The following is a 14,328-nucleotide window of genomic DNA, read 5'->3' on the forward strand; positions in this document are numbered from 1 at the left end:
ACACACGCACACACACACACACACACACACACACACACACTGTACTCTGACCAGGAGGTAAAGACATACTATGGAGCATATTTCTCAATGAACTATTAACCAAAGATGACACATGACTTCACAAATTCACCTGCTGCAGCTCGTGATCTGTTGTCCTTAGAGGTCAATGAATGACTTCCTTAACATACACATGCACACACACACACACACACACACACACACACAACACTGTATACAAAACTGTATATTCACACTCACTGCTATGGGTGAATCTGTCACTGTTGAAAAATGGACTGGAAACACAGACATGCACACACACACACACACACACACACACACCCACACACACACACACACACACACACACACACACACACACACACAGGGAACATTTACAACCATGCTTACATATCATTACACTTTACATAGAGTTGATAATGTTTTACAGAACCATAAAGAAAAGAGTATGGCCTTAGAGGAAAGAAGAAGCACAGAACTCTCTTGCAGCACTATTTTCCAAATTCTGTTACCCTCACTGCCAGCAGGAATGATTGCAGAACATTGCGCACCACAGTTTGCTTTCAATAAATTGGCATCGGTGGAAAAGTTGCAAGATATGGCCTCCTTTTTACAGTTTCATACCAAGTTTATTTGGATCATATTTCACCCAGCTGAAAGAACTGGTACTGGTCTGAAGTGAAAGTCTCAAGTTTTCTTGTGATGAGTAGCTTTTAAGAGCTTAGTTGTATCATTTCAGTCATTACATTACTGGTGTTGCGTGTGGCTAGGCTAATTGTCAACTCTGTGAGGAGTGTGCAAGACATGCATTGAGGTTTAGACCACAGAATGAAGATGGAAACCTTGGGTTTTTACCAGAGATAAGTTTATCACATATATGACCCAGTTCTGTCTTATGACAATTCAGCTCATCTGACTATTAATGCTTACATAGACCTTTTTACATGATATGAACAGATATACACATAAAGAGAGAGAGACGACAAGGAGACAAGGAAAAGAGAAATTTATGAAGCTCTACGCCACTCTATAATAACCAAGTTCACTCACACCACAAGTAATCTTTGCTAACTAGCAATCAAAAAGTTAAGGTATTCATTACACTTCATTCAAATCTGGCTGCTATGCAAAGTTGTAAATCCCCATCGAAGACAACATAGAAACTGAGGTCCATAAACAAAACATTATCCCATCTGAAGATAAACGATGTGTCGCGGGTCATGTGTATTACTGGCATAGTCATTTCACTAAGCTTGGAGTGTATGTGTTGCTAAGAGACGCACAAGTGTGTATGTGTGTGTGTGTGCGTGTGTGGAATGTGTGACGTCCGCTCTCTCTCACAGGGGCGAGGTTGTCTGTGCGGGACTTTGCCGCTCACACACACACACAAACACACGCACACACCCAAAGGCTTCAGGGGAAGAAAGGGAAGTCATAAAGCCTCTAATAGCCCTTCTGTGAAGCTCGTGTTACTGTCTCTCTGTGTGTTGTGAGGGGGGGGCCGGGTTGGGGTGGGGTAGGGGGGTACATGGGGTCCCATGTTTGACAGGTGCAGATCAAACCAAGCTTAGACACATACACACACACACACACACACACACACACACACACACACAAAGTTGTAAATAGTATGATGTGCATAAGTTTCTGGTGTTTTCTTCCTTTGAAGAGTCATGAAACCACCATTACCACTGGGCAGTTTGAATCATTATTGATGATTCCTTAAACTACAGAAACGATAATGATAATGCATTTTATAATCTACATGTAATTATGAAATATACATAATTCGTATGTACTATGATTTTGTTTTTTATATGTCTGTCAGTCCTGGGAGAGTTTTATTATTTCTCTGTTAAAAGTGCTTTTGGGGGAGTTTTAAGGGAGGATCCGAGGATGTCGTTGTACAGGTTGTAAAGCCCCCTGAGGTAAATTGTGATTTGTGTTGTTGGGCTATATACGGTAACCAAGATCTGACAAGAGTTGTTATGGTATTAGTGTCATGTTGTCATGTCACACAAACTGTGATTCAAATGTATAATTTTATGCACATCAGTTGACTCATACCCGTAGATGTCTCTCACTCTGAGAATTATTTCCATATTGAAACAGAGTCTAGCTTTAAGTGATCTGGAAAAATCAGCCGGGCTTTGTCTCTTTTTGCTTAGATTACTGTAACCCTGCACTCCTGCCCCAGTTAAAGTCCCTCTCTCAGCATAAAAGGGCAGCTTGAGGTTTCACCAAAACAAGAGACAAGACCACTTTACACCAATATTACCACACTAACTTTAACACTCTCGAATTAATAAGGGTTACAACTTTAACAAACACTGTTTCGACATGGATGCACACGTTTCCTATTGACTACACACACATTTTGATTCAAAGCCAGATCCACAGTGTTTATTTGACTTTAGCTAAACCTATGCCATCTTTCAAATCACTAATGTTATCACTAAGTTAATGTTCAATTTAGATTTACTTGCTTTTATGTAACAACACTGTATTATTGTTTCTGGCCTCATTAATATGACTTCTACCCTGGTTATGTATTTAATGTGTGCCTGATGATCATTTTCTCAGTTAATTTCTTTGGAAAGTGCTTTGTGCTATGCAAATAATAGCAAAATAACAAACGTCTCAAAACCAGTTTGCAAAGCATGTCTTGACATCTAAACAACTGCTATTAGAAGGGTGTCTTAAGGCTAAACGTGCTCACTCTGATCACTGTCAGACAAAGAGAGAAATTATCACTATCTGCTGGGAGGGATGATTAAAAACATGCATGAAACTTTTTACGGCTCTCTATGGAACATCTTCAATATAGTGTAACAAACTATCTCAGTATGTTTGTCCACCGAAACACTACACATTTAGTTGCTCTTCCTGCCTGATATTGACTCAAACAGCCTCTGCTCATTTATTAGCAGCTGTGCGGCCAATTATCTCCCTGCCCCCTTTCCTGTGTTCTAGCTGCAGCCTCAGTCCTCCTCTCCCTTGTATGGGAGAGGAGGGAGGGAGGGAGGGAGGCAGAGAGACTAGGAAGGGGAGGGCCTCCTCTCCTCTGACATCGTCATAAAGGAATCCCCTGCACTGAGCTGGGCCCGCCCACTCTCTTACTCTCCCCGTCTGGCTCCCAGACACACTCCCGTCGACACACACTGCTGTCTGCATAGTCGAAGGAAGGAGGAACAGACCCACGAGAGAGACGAAAGAGTAGGAGACACTGAAAAACACTGAGGGAGAGAGGAGAGAGAGAGAGCGAGTGAGGGAGGGGGGGTACAACAACTGTGAAGTTCAACTTCAAGTGTGACACTGGAGAGCGTGAGGAAAGAGAAATGGAGACAGAGGAAAGGAGTAAAAGCTGTTGTCTCAGGTAGGTGCAGCATCGCGTCTGCCTCTTCTACAGAAGTTGATTGTTGGCTTTTTACTGCTTTATGACTTTATGACCCAGCAAACCTGTACTTTTCTGACTGACTTTTTTTTTTGTTGTCTTGAACCACTGGTCCTTCCACAGAGAGGCACTTCACACTCACTTCACAGCAACCTGTTGATCAGGACAGAAATTCACACAGAGCGACAGTAATGTGTGTGTTCAAATGTACTGTATTGGCACTGGAATATTGCCCTGATCTGAGGTCTGCCACTGTGGACCGGCTCCATTACAAAGGTCAGACGTAAATAGTTCCTTTGAATGGGATGGTTTAATTTCTGTCTGTCTTTCTGCCTGTCTGTCTATGCAGTACGTCTGTTTGATTTAGGGATTATATCTCCACCCGTCTGAATGACTTGAGTGAATAATTGCTTTGCCTCTACCTGTTTCCCTGCCTTCCTTCGCAACTGTCTGCTTACAGTATGTATGTCATCCAACTACCCATGTGTTTCATCTGTCTGTCTACACGTCCATCAGTCTGTGTGCCTCTCTGTGGGGTGTTTCTGGCAGCACAGAGTGGGAACTGAGGTCATAAAAAGTTTTAGAAAAGCAGCTGAGAGACGTAATGGTAGTGGTTGAAGCGAGGCCGGAGCCGCTCAAACATTCCTCTCATTGTTCAGAGGCCCTGTAAGTCTGCGAGCTCCCAAACCTCCATGAAAGGAAGGGAATCCAGCAGCTACTGTAGCTAACCCAGTTTGAGCTACAGTTCAGAGCCGACTGTCTCTGTCTCCTGTCCGACGTCCTGTCTGGTTCCCCTCTGGGAGTGTTGGTATAGACCAAAATTGGGCAGTGGAAGGCAAAAATAAATCTGGAGGAGATTAACATAACGCTGAAGCACAAGAGGAAAGACAAGATAAGAATGAGTTGATTTAGCCCAACAGGGGGTGTCTGTTGCTTTGCTCTCTATGCGACTGACTGTGACTTTAGATGTTAAGAGACATGGGAAAGAGGAGAAAGAGGTCTACGATAAAGAATCATTAGATTGGAAAACCTAAGGCCAAATGGATGAATGGATGGAGGAAAGAGGGAATAGAAGGAGGAGAAAAGGTGGGGACGCTGGACTCAAGAATTGGCTTTGGTGGGGTAGGTGGTGGGTGGGAGGGTGGGTGTGCCCGGCAGCAATCTGTAGGAATGGGCCTGGGCTCAGGAAACCGTGGCGTAGTGGAATAAAAGTGTGTGTGTGTGTGTGTGTGTGTGTGTGTGTGTGTGTGTGTGTGTGTGTGTGTGTGTGTGTGTGTGTGTGTGTGTGTGTGTGTGTGTGTGTGTGTGTGTGTGTGTGTAATTTCTGCATCCATTTGTGCATGTGTGGTTCAGTGGCAGCAGGGCGGCTGTACACTAAGTACAGGGCTGGTGGTGGTAAGGGTGTTTGGCAAAGAAACAGGCTGAGGATAGGGTTACACGCATTGGGCTACAGGGAGCGGACCACGGGCTTGGGCTGGGCTCTTCACTGCTGAGGCTAGCTTTACAGCCCGAAAAGACTTTGAGCTTTTTTTCTTCTTTTTTTTTTTTTTTTTTTTAAATCTGGAGCTGGAAATACTTTTTATTCTCAGACTAATGTCCCACATGTGGTGGTGCGTTCCATTGATTCCAGGCCAACCAATGAACGTTCCCCTTTGATTTAGGAAAACTGCAACAGAGAGGGCCCATAGTAGAGCGCGAGTCCTTGTTTGAATGTCACTGAATGTCACGGCCTCAGCAATAATTACACCCTCACACGAAACAAATACAATCTCACATGCACGTACATACCCAGACACAAAGTCTGGTTGAAAGAAAGTCAGGGTGTGGTTCTACACATGTAAGGTGTGTGGGTTCAAAGTGTTCAGCATTTTCACTGCAGTTTCTTTTTGACAGTTTTGCAGATCTTCTTGTTGGTGTTGAATTGGCATCCATCCAACAGATCTTAGAGGGCTAGGCTATTGAAAGTTAGCTTGTTCTGCTACTCGGTTATTACGTTGCTTAGAAATTTAAGGGCTGAAAAGTAAGTTGCAGAGGAAATGCAGTTTCTGCTGGGTCAGGCATCTTTCCTCACCACACTCTTCTCTTCACCTTTTTGGAGCCATGTTGTAGTTAATACAGTTCTTTTCCACGTTTTCCTCCTCTGTGAGACACAATATGCACCTATCAGGGCGAGGTGTAATGGATACGAGCGCAATTATGAAAAGCAAATGTGGCATATTTACACTTTAAGAAGGGAATTCAGATGTTATTGTAACTCTTGTGCTCCAGTGTTGACATAATGTCTTGAACCATTAAACTCAGATATATCGATTTCACATGAAGCTGTGGCTGGAGACAGACTGCCCTCTGTAAAATTCTCTCATGCAATGGAAAGATACCAAAATGGCATATGCTTCAGTTTGATACATAATTATTGATGAAGTGCACAAAAGCAGCATGCAGCCAGTCTGTGGGTTGACCCCCACTCACTGTTTGCTCTGTGAAGCGGTTCACAGCCTGGAGGTGTGAATGATGTCAGATTGGTATGTATTTGTACTATTCCTGGTTTATGAGACAGGGTGAGAACCCAGCTAACGCACATGCCATGTTTGCCCGGCAGCCCACTGACACAACTGTGTTTGTTTATTGATAGCGAGCATATTATGTGCGGAGAGGCAGATTGCGTCTGGCCTGTGAGCATGTGTGCATTTCTTAGTGCATCTGAGTGTGTGCGCACACGCAAAGGACATAGGGAGAGAGAAGATATGTGTTGAAACAACAAGGGGTTGAGATCCAGCTGTCTCAACAGAGGCTTTTCCACTTAACTGTGTGCCCTTGTGTAAACGGCAATGTCAATTCTGAACTCTGGCTGAAGGGGAGAGACGGTCTGAGAAAACAGCCAGTGGCCACGTCTACACTTGGACCACCATACGTTGTCTGCATGAATATAAACTTAGTAGAACACACACATAGCATAAACTGTACACCCTAAAACCATCAAAGCACCCACACACAACGCCGTAAGCCATGAAGACACTCTGAAAACATTTTGATTTTACTAGGGTACATCTGCTGGCGGTCGTCACTCAGTGATACCAATTTTCCTATTCTACGCCTCCGTCAGGATGCAACGCGTTGGCACAATTATGAGCTGCCAATAAGTTGCAGCCCACATGGCAGAACCTTATGATTATTCTTAACCATAATAAACATCCAATTTGAGAAGAGTGTAACAACAGGATTGCCTGGCTCCACTGTAGGATTAAAAAATAAAAAACCAAGACAGGCCAAATGCAAAAGTGAGACATGTTGAGATCCTCGCAGCGAGCGTTTGAGGTGAGGTGTTGGACAGTGTGCGTCAACCAGAATGCCGTCATTACGGGGAAGGGAAGGAATGAGCTCATAGACATTAACGGCTGCGGGTTCGACGGGGGGAACGCAAAAGGGGAAGAGAGAAACCCATGGAAAAGATGAAAAGGCAGAGAAAATAACAACCATTGCCAGATGAAAGGATGGCGGGATAGAGGGTTTTAGGTTGATGGAGGAGAGGAGTTAAAGAGGAGTTAGCACGCTGTCTTTGAAGGGTGCTGGGACCTCAAACGACCTTCTTTCTTGAGACAATCTTATTTGACCAAGCGCAGAGCGCCCGATCACGGGATATAATGCACGTCACATAAAACAAAACTGAACTGAAGGAGCTGCTAACAACTAAAAATCCAACACAAAATGTGTAAAGACTCACTTTCATGTAGATAGTTTTAGATTTCAAATAACTGAGTGATAACAAAAATGGTGAAAATGAAACCTCTAATAGTCTGGCCCTAAAGTTACACTAATTTAGCTGGGGCCTCAAAATTGTCTCTCGTACTGTAATCTGTAAGAGCGTAAAAAAGAGAGACGTTCAAGTACAAAGAGAGATCAGACAAAGAGAGAAACAATGCTTTTCCAGTTTCTTCCCGGTAGCACCAAAATCACAGTGTGTTCTAAGCGGTTATAATCTGCTGTTATTGGTTGATCGGACCACAGACTGAGAGAAAGAACATTGGCCTGGAGGAAACTAGAAAGTGTCTGCGTCTGAAAGCTGAAACAGGGTTGTTGTTTTTTTTGTATTAGATTTGCTGCTTAAAGACTGGAGTTGCTACGTTGAGAAGTTTTTAAAATATTTAACTTCCTTAAAGATACGGCATAGAAAAAGGAGTAGGTTTTGTGCTATTTTGGGAAGCTCTTTCCGAAACTCTCAGACCTGGCTGCAGCAGATTTGTGACAACAATGATACAGCGTTAGAGAGAGTTCACTGTGTCCCTGGCACAGCTCTCAGGCAGGCCCACACTGACAACAGACAGCCGGCTAAAACTTATTTAGAGTCTGGAGTTCCCCAAAAGTGTCCCACTGACTCATACCTTGTACATGGTGGAATATTCATGCTGCTGAGAATAAAGAGACTTGCAGAGGATGAGAACTTCCATGTGGATCTGAGGCTTGGAATGACATTCGGTTATCTAAATATGTCCTGTCAGGGCAAGTAGAAAAAAAAAAAAGGAATTCAGAGTAATAGGTTCTGCTCCGGGGGTGATGAGAGTATGTGCTTGTGCTTATTGAAAGAGTAGAACGTTATCGAATATCATTTGACAGAGAGAAACTGGAAGCAATAACATATAAATACAGTGTCAGTTTCTTTACACCACATGAAAATTCCTGATAATTTCTTGCGAGATTTAGCAGTAGCTTAGCAGCAGAGGAAACATAGCCCAGAGCTCTCCGGCCTTTTTTTTTTTTTTTTCACACAAGGGGCACAGATAAAGGGGCAGAAGTAGAACAGAGCAGGGCAAACGTCTTTAAAGGGAGTGCCACTTGACTGGCCACTTCCTTCTAACCTAATTCTCCATTCTGTCATTGAAAAGCTATTTTTATAGGAGGCCACGGGAAGTCTGGGAGTTGACGAGAACTATGCACATACAGCACACACAAGGATGAGAAAGCGCAATGACTATGACCTGTGAATGACAAAGATGTAGCACATCGGAATATGGTGATAATTCACTCTTTCTCCCCGAGGTAGGGATGTGGGATAGACGTAATCTAGCAAGGACAAGATGGCAATATTAAGTGTTAAAGGGTGAAAAGATGCGGGAGGTCTATCATGGTATTTAGTATTTGTTTTTTTGCATACTTTGACATCTTCCTCTCACCACAAACTGTCTAGTTGTCTCTGTTGGCCAGGGGAATTCCTGGCAGAGTGATTTTTGAGACTACAGGACTGAATCACATTGCCAGGGATTTCCAATGGCTGACATGAAGAAAACAAGCTTTTTCTCACAAACGCCACAAACACACTAATTCGTTTACTAACACACAGTTGCACCCTTGTTTCTAATTTGCATACTCTCAACACTGCAAACACACCCATATCGGTCTCTGTCACGAACAGATGCTCAGACAACCTGGCTGTGCGGCAGCAGGACTTAACCCACATGTGAACAGTGAGTTTCTGCCATGTTCACAGTGGTTAAGTTCTGCCGCCACAGGGCTGCAGCCTGCAGGGGGAGAGTAAAGGTCAGGGAGGGGCCGTACTGCATCAAACCACTGCTCCACACATCAACACCAGAATTCAGATGAGCATGACAGCATCTACAGCACAGGGCTGCTCATAATAGTTGAACCGGACCCATTTTATATCCTCAAAAGACCCCGAAAAATGAAACTCAAAGGGTTTCCACCTGTTTTTCCAAAATATATGTTTGTTGTTCGACATCAGTCATTTATGGTTTGACTTGCACTTTTTTAACTACGTCATATCTTTGCAACGTATTTTTCTCAACCTGTTGTCAGGTGCCATCAGGTTGATGGCACCTGACAGGAGAATTAGCACCGCCAACTGTTTATCTCAATTGGTCCAAATCCTAGTATTTGCATAACAGTAAGGGATGGAAACGTGCACACATTTGCATTTTCTTCTTACGATTTCGCTAAACGTGTATGGAAACTTGACTGTTGTGTAGCTCAGTGCCAGTTAAAACAGCTTTCATTAAGAAACAAAAGACATGTTGCCTCTCATTCGCTACATTGCCCAGTACATGTGTGGTTACAAATGACTCACTTTTGTGTTGTGAAAGCGGGAGGGTGGGGCACTGTGGCCGAGAGCAGGTATCCCTGTCTATAAAACGTCTGGTTACAACTGGTAATCGGTTGAATTAGCTGAAGCTGTGCGGCTTCAGTGTGCCCCGTGCCTGCTAAATGTCAGCTGTCTCATTAGTGCCGAGGACTGCTCCTGTTCCTGTAGGGCGAGCAATATGTCATTGCATGTCGTCATTTGTATCACCGGCTGCCAGGGTTTCTCAGGGGCAGCATGTGTGTCAGTGTGTGTAACTTTGTGTTTGCATCCATATTCTTTTTCATGCTTCCACTTGTTGATTTCTGCATGAGCATCAGTGTCTGTTTGTTTGACTTGTGTGTGTGCGTTTGGCTGACTTTCCTGTGTGTGTGTGTGTGTGTGTGTCTGTCTGTCTGTCTGTCTGTCCCCCCCCAACCCCTCACCCATCGCCCCCTGCTGGGTCGGTCTCCTGTGCCTGCTGTGCTGATAATCAGTGTGTGACGTCGGCTGGCTCAGTTCAGCAGGAACAGGGGACTGGTCTCCGTTCCACACACACACACACACACACACACACACACACACACACACACACACACACACACACACACACACACACACACACACACAATAATGACTGTAGCCTGTTATATCGTCTTAAAGTCTGTATGTGTACGTGCATGTTTAAATACATGCATTTGGAAATGATTGACAATAATATTTCAGTCTATGTGGCTGTTACACTGTATGTCTAGCTGCAACATTTTTCTCAGATGTACACACACATCACACATTCTGTAATGAAACACTTTACTTGGATTTATGCCTGCTTTCTTATTGCATTTACAGAGCACTAAAAGATAAATTTTTCATGAAACCATAAAAGCTATTATAATCAAAAATGTATGTGAATAATTAGACTTTGAAATGCATACCTTGCTTGTAATAAAATATTTTTAATAAGTTGTGCTGCAATATTTGCTTCAGTGTTTTTGTATGTGTTGCTTTTATTTTATTGTTCATTGTCTTGTCTAAAATATATATATATACAAGAGGGAGAGGGTGTTGCAGTTTCTTCATGTGTGCCTTTGTTTTTCAAAACTAAAATGTATAAAATAAATATGATCACTATGTGGTCAACATTAAAGTTGAATTTCTTTTTAAAAAAGCAGTTCATGTGTCTTTTGTGGTTTTTTTCCCATCATGTCTTCAATTATAGAATAAATCTCACGTCACAAACACAGTATTAAAAATAATTCAATGATTACACCTTGAGATTCCACTGACAAAGAGTCGTCCTGTCATCAGCATACACTGACTTTTAGTCTCTTTTTACTCTGACATACTCACAGAGCACCTGATTGCCTGTTGGTGGAAAAAGTTCACGATGAGTTGCTTTACTTAGATCGCAGTACAGTTATGCAACATTAACTTTTGACCTCTTATGAAGTCTGCATAGTCTGACATTTCACACATCTGCCTATAGCTGAAAGTCCTCCTGAGACGTTGACTACAAAGGGGGAAAAATGAAGAAAAAATAAGTGAGACAATGATCAAGTTTCATATTACCATGTTACTGTCAATTAAAAACAGAGGAAAATACGTTTAATATTAATATATTATATATATATATATATTCAGAACATACAAATCTATATAATAATATGTCAATTTAATGTTACAGGTAAAATGAAGAATGCAAAACAATTCAGATTCTTATATTTTTCTATTTTGTATTTTTTGCTTCAGTTGTGATATTTATTAAATACATTTATAGTGACTTGAAGTTGAAATAAATACATTGGAGTATGCAGAGTGTCCACGTTGTCACAATTCTTACCTCATTCCCTGAAATCTACATCTCATAACGTCAGGAAATATTAAGACATATTTGTATAGCGACACGTAGGCCTATTGAGCAAACACAGCACTTCCTTTAAAGGGGACCTATAAGAGACATGCAAACGTTGCTGCCGTTTCTTTACCTCTTCTGACATTTGCCACACCTTTTGGCTGCACTAGCATTATGCAACTTTATGTAAATTGGAGTGTGTAAACCCTCTGGAGTCCAGGTTGATTTGGGCTATTATTTACTTTGTTTAGCACCATTTCAACTGTCCTTAACTAACATGCATTGTATCTATAAATGCAGCTATAAGTCTGACTTCTCATTTTGGAAATTTTGGAAATAAAGCCTACCTTATTTCCAAACTAAAGCTGCATGGAACCTAAATTACATGAAAAATGACACAGATGCATATGCAACTTTTCAGTGTTTAGTCATAAGGAAAAAAAAATATATTATTATACAACAGTTCTAGGTTGTGATTTCACTATTTGTACAGCATGGATCTATAATACATTATATTTACATGCAAACTGATTTTATTCTAACTCGTTTTCATGCCTTTTTCATTTAAAAGTCTATGTATGCACAGAAAATATCAATAATTCAGCTTTTGACTGCAGAGGTCAGACAGCTGAAAGGGAAACCTGTCGCCGTACATCCTCTTAATTTCCTCTCCGGTCACCATGGTAACCAGTGATAATGCACAGTGGTTAAGCCACGATACAAACTTGATGAAAAATGGTGACATGGCAGTAAGCAGTAATCCGGATGTTTGTCCTTGCTGAGTGGTTCCCATAGCAACAGTGACACATGGCCGTCATCGGCCTCAGCCGGCTGCGTCAGGGGAGGAGACGGCGGTTGAACTGACGACTTCCTGTTTCTGAGAAAGCCGCGTGAGGTGAAAGGCTGCCGACCCCTCCTTTTAACTTCCCTCCTCCATTTATCAACGTCTTTACCCGCCTTCTATACATTTATTGCTCCATTGTTTTCCCTTCTATATCTGAATGTTTATCTTTCGGTGTCAGTCGGCCCCTCCTCGCTCTGCAAACGTCCTCCCTTCCTCCCTAGTTACGCCCACGCACCTGCACTCCCTCACCTGCCGCTACCTCCGCGGGTTGGCCAATGGGCGTCCGAGGAGGGAGTTACTACGGCAACATAACAGGTAAACAGAGGTGGAGATAAGGAGCCGGGACGATGCAACAGGACAGAGTATACTCGCACATACATACATACAAGGGCGTAGGTGAGGTTTCAGAGGTGGGGGGGGGACTATGGAGTTAGAAATAAATAATAATAGGTTTAAAATTTTAAATAAATAAAACTTTAGAGAGAGAAATTCTATGTAAACAAGTATTCTTGTTGCACTAACACATTTATTTGTTTCCTCTTTATGCCTTCACTCCTGAATAGTTCAAATTGATTTTACCACAAAAAACTAATTGGCCGATGTTAACTTTGAGCATCTTTTAACTGTAAATAGAAATATAGATTACTTACTTTTTCTTACCCAATAAGCCCTGAGTGGTGTATTCTTTCAGCCCTAACAACTTAAATCACCCCTTTGTTCACTCTCCCTGTACAATAGTTAATAATTGTCACCTTGTTTTATCTGTAGAGACGCACAACTGTAATTTTCCCATCTGTGAAATGCCGAGCATTGCATTGTGGGATTCGTACCAGAAGTTAGTGTGTACATGCCATGGCTTTTTGTTCCATTGTGGAATTTTTTGAGGGGACTATATAGTGAATAAATATACGCGGTCAGAAATCTGATGCTTAGAGAAAATGGTGGACAGTAAAAGTAGTGCACAATATAGTAAATAGGGAGTGATTTTGGACGCAGCCCTTCAACAATAAGGTAGAGCCGACTGCATGCAGCCTGAGAGGCAAAACCAAGGGCAACCCAACATGTTTATCAGCACTTCTCTGGAATATGGTGGCTGGGCTTTATGAGGGCACACAGTTCAGACAGACTTTAGTGAGAAACAATAAAAGTGAGTCAGGAAAAAAACAGGATTTTGATATAAATATGCAAATGTGACAAATCTATCCACTTTTTTTTCCCCACAGGTCCACCCCACCCTGCAGCTGTGCAGCAGGTCAGCTATCCCTCTTGTCTTTTCCTTCTTCTTTCTCCCTCCCTGTCTGTCTGGCTGGCTCTTTGGTTCTCGCCAATCTGTCCAGGAGAAGACATAATTGCCATTATGACTGCTGCGGCCCTGCACATCACACACAGTGTGCTGATTGTTCTGCAGAGGAGGAGGGGGCAAACACTGTCTGCTCTGTGCAGACGCCACACAATATTATCATTGCGTGACTACAGTACATATATATATATATATATACACACACACACACACACACATTCTCTTTTCAGCCCTCTTGTAATCTTTCCATTAAGCACAGAACAAACATAAGTCTCTATAGGGCTGAAAATCCATACACCACTGCCTTTAAAAAAAATCTTTTAACTGTCAAGCCCTGGGTAAACACACACTCAAACAGTGCCACCGCCAATAGGAAATGATAGAAGGACTGAATGGAAAAGCAGTTTGTACAAAGACAGGAACGCCCAACTCTGTGTGTGTGTGTGTGTGTGTGTGTGTGTGTGTGTGTGTGTGTGTGTGTGTGTGTGTGTGTGTGTGTGTGTGTGTGACACATGGGGCTGAGGTTTTGGGAAAGCTGACCTTATCCCAGTTCCAACTCCACTTCTCCATCTCTGTTTCCAAAAAAGAAAAGGTCACCATTCCCACTAAAAAAAAAAAAAGGACTCCGACACTTTTAACAACTTTTGGGGACAACAACCAGGCTTCAGTGAATATACTACACACACATTTGATACAAGTACTACCCACATTTCCACTGCAAAGTCTGCTAATATCACCGAGTTGTGAAAGTAACAGTGACCATGTGTAAAGGATATGGGAGCAGCAATTAGCCAGAGGAAATATCCACTCCCACAATAGCAGGCTGATGTATTAGGATGGGAAATGTCTTTAT

Source organism: Dicentrarchus labrax, unplaced genomic scaffold, assembly GCF_905237075.1.
Source record: "Dicentrarchus labrax unplaced genomic scaffold, dlabrax2021, whole genome shotgun sequence".
NCBI classification, from domain to species: Eukaryota; Metazoa; Chordata; class Actinopteri; family Moronidae; genus Dicentrarchus; species Dicentrarchus labrax.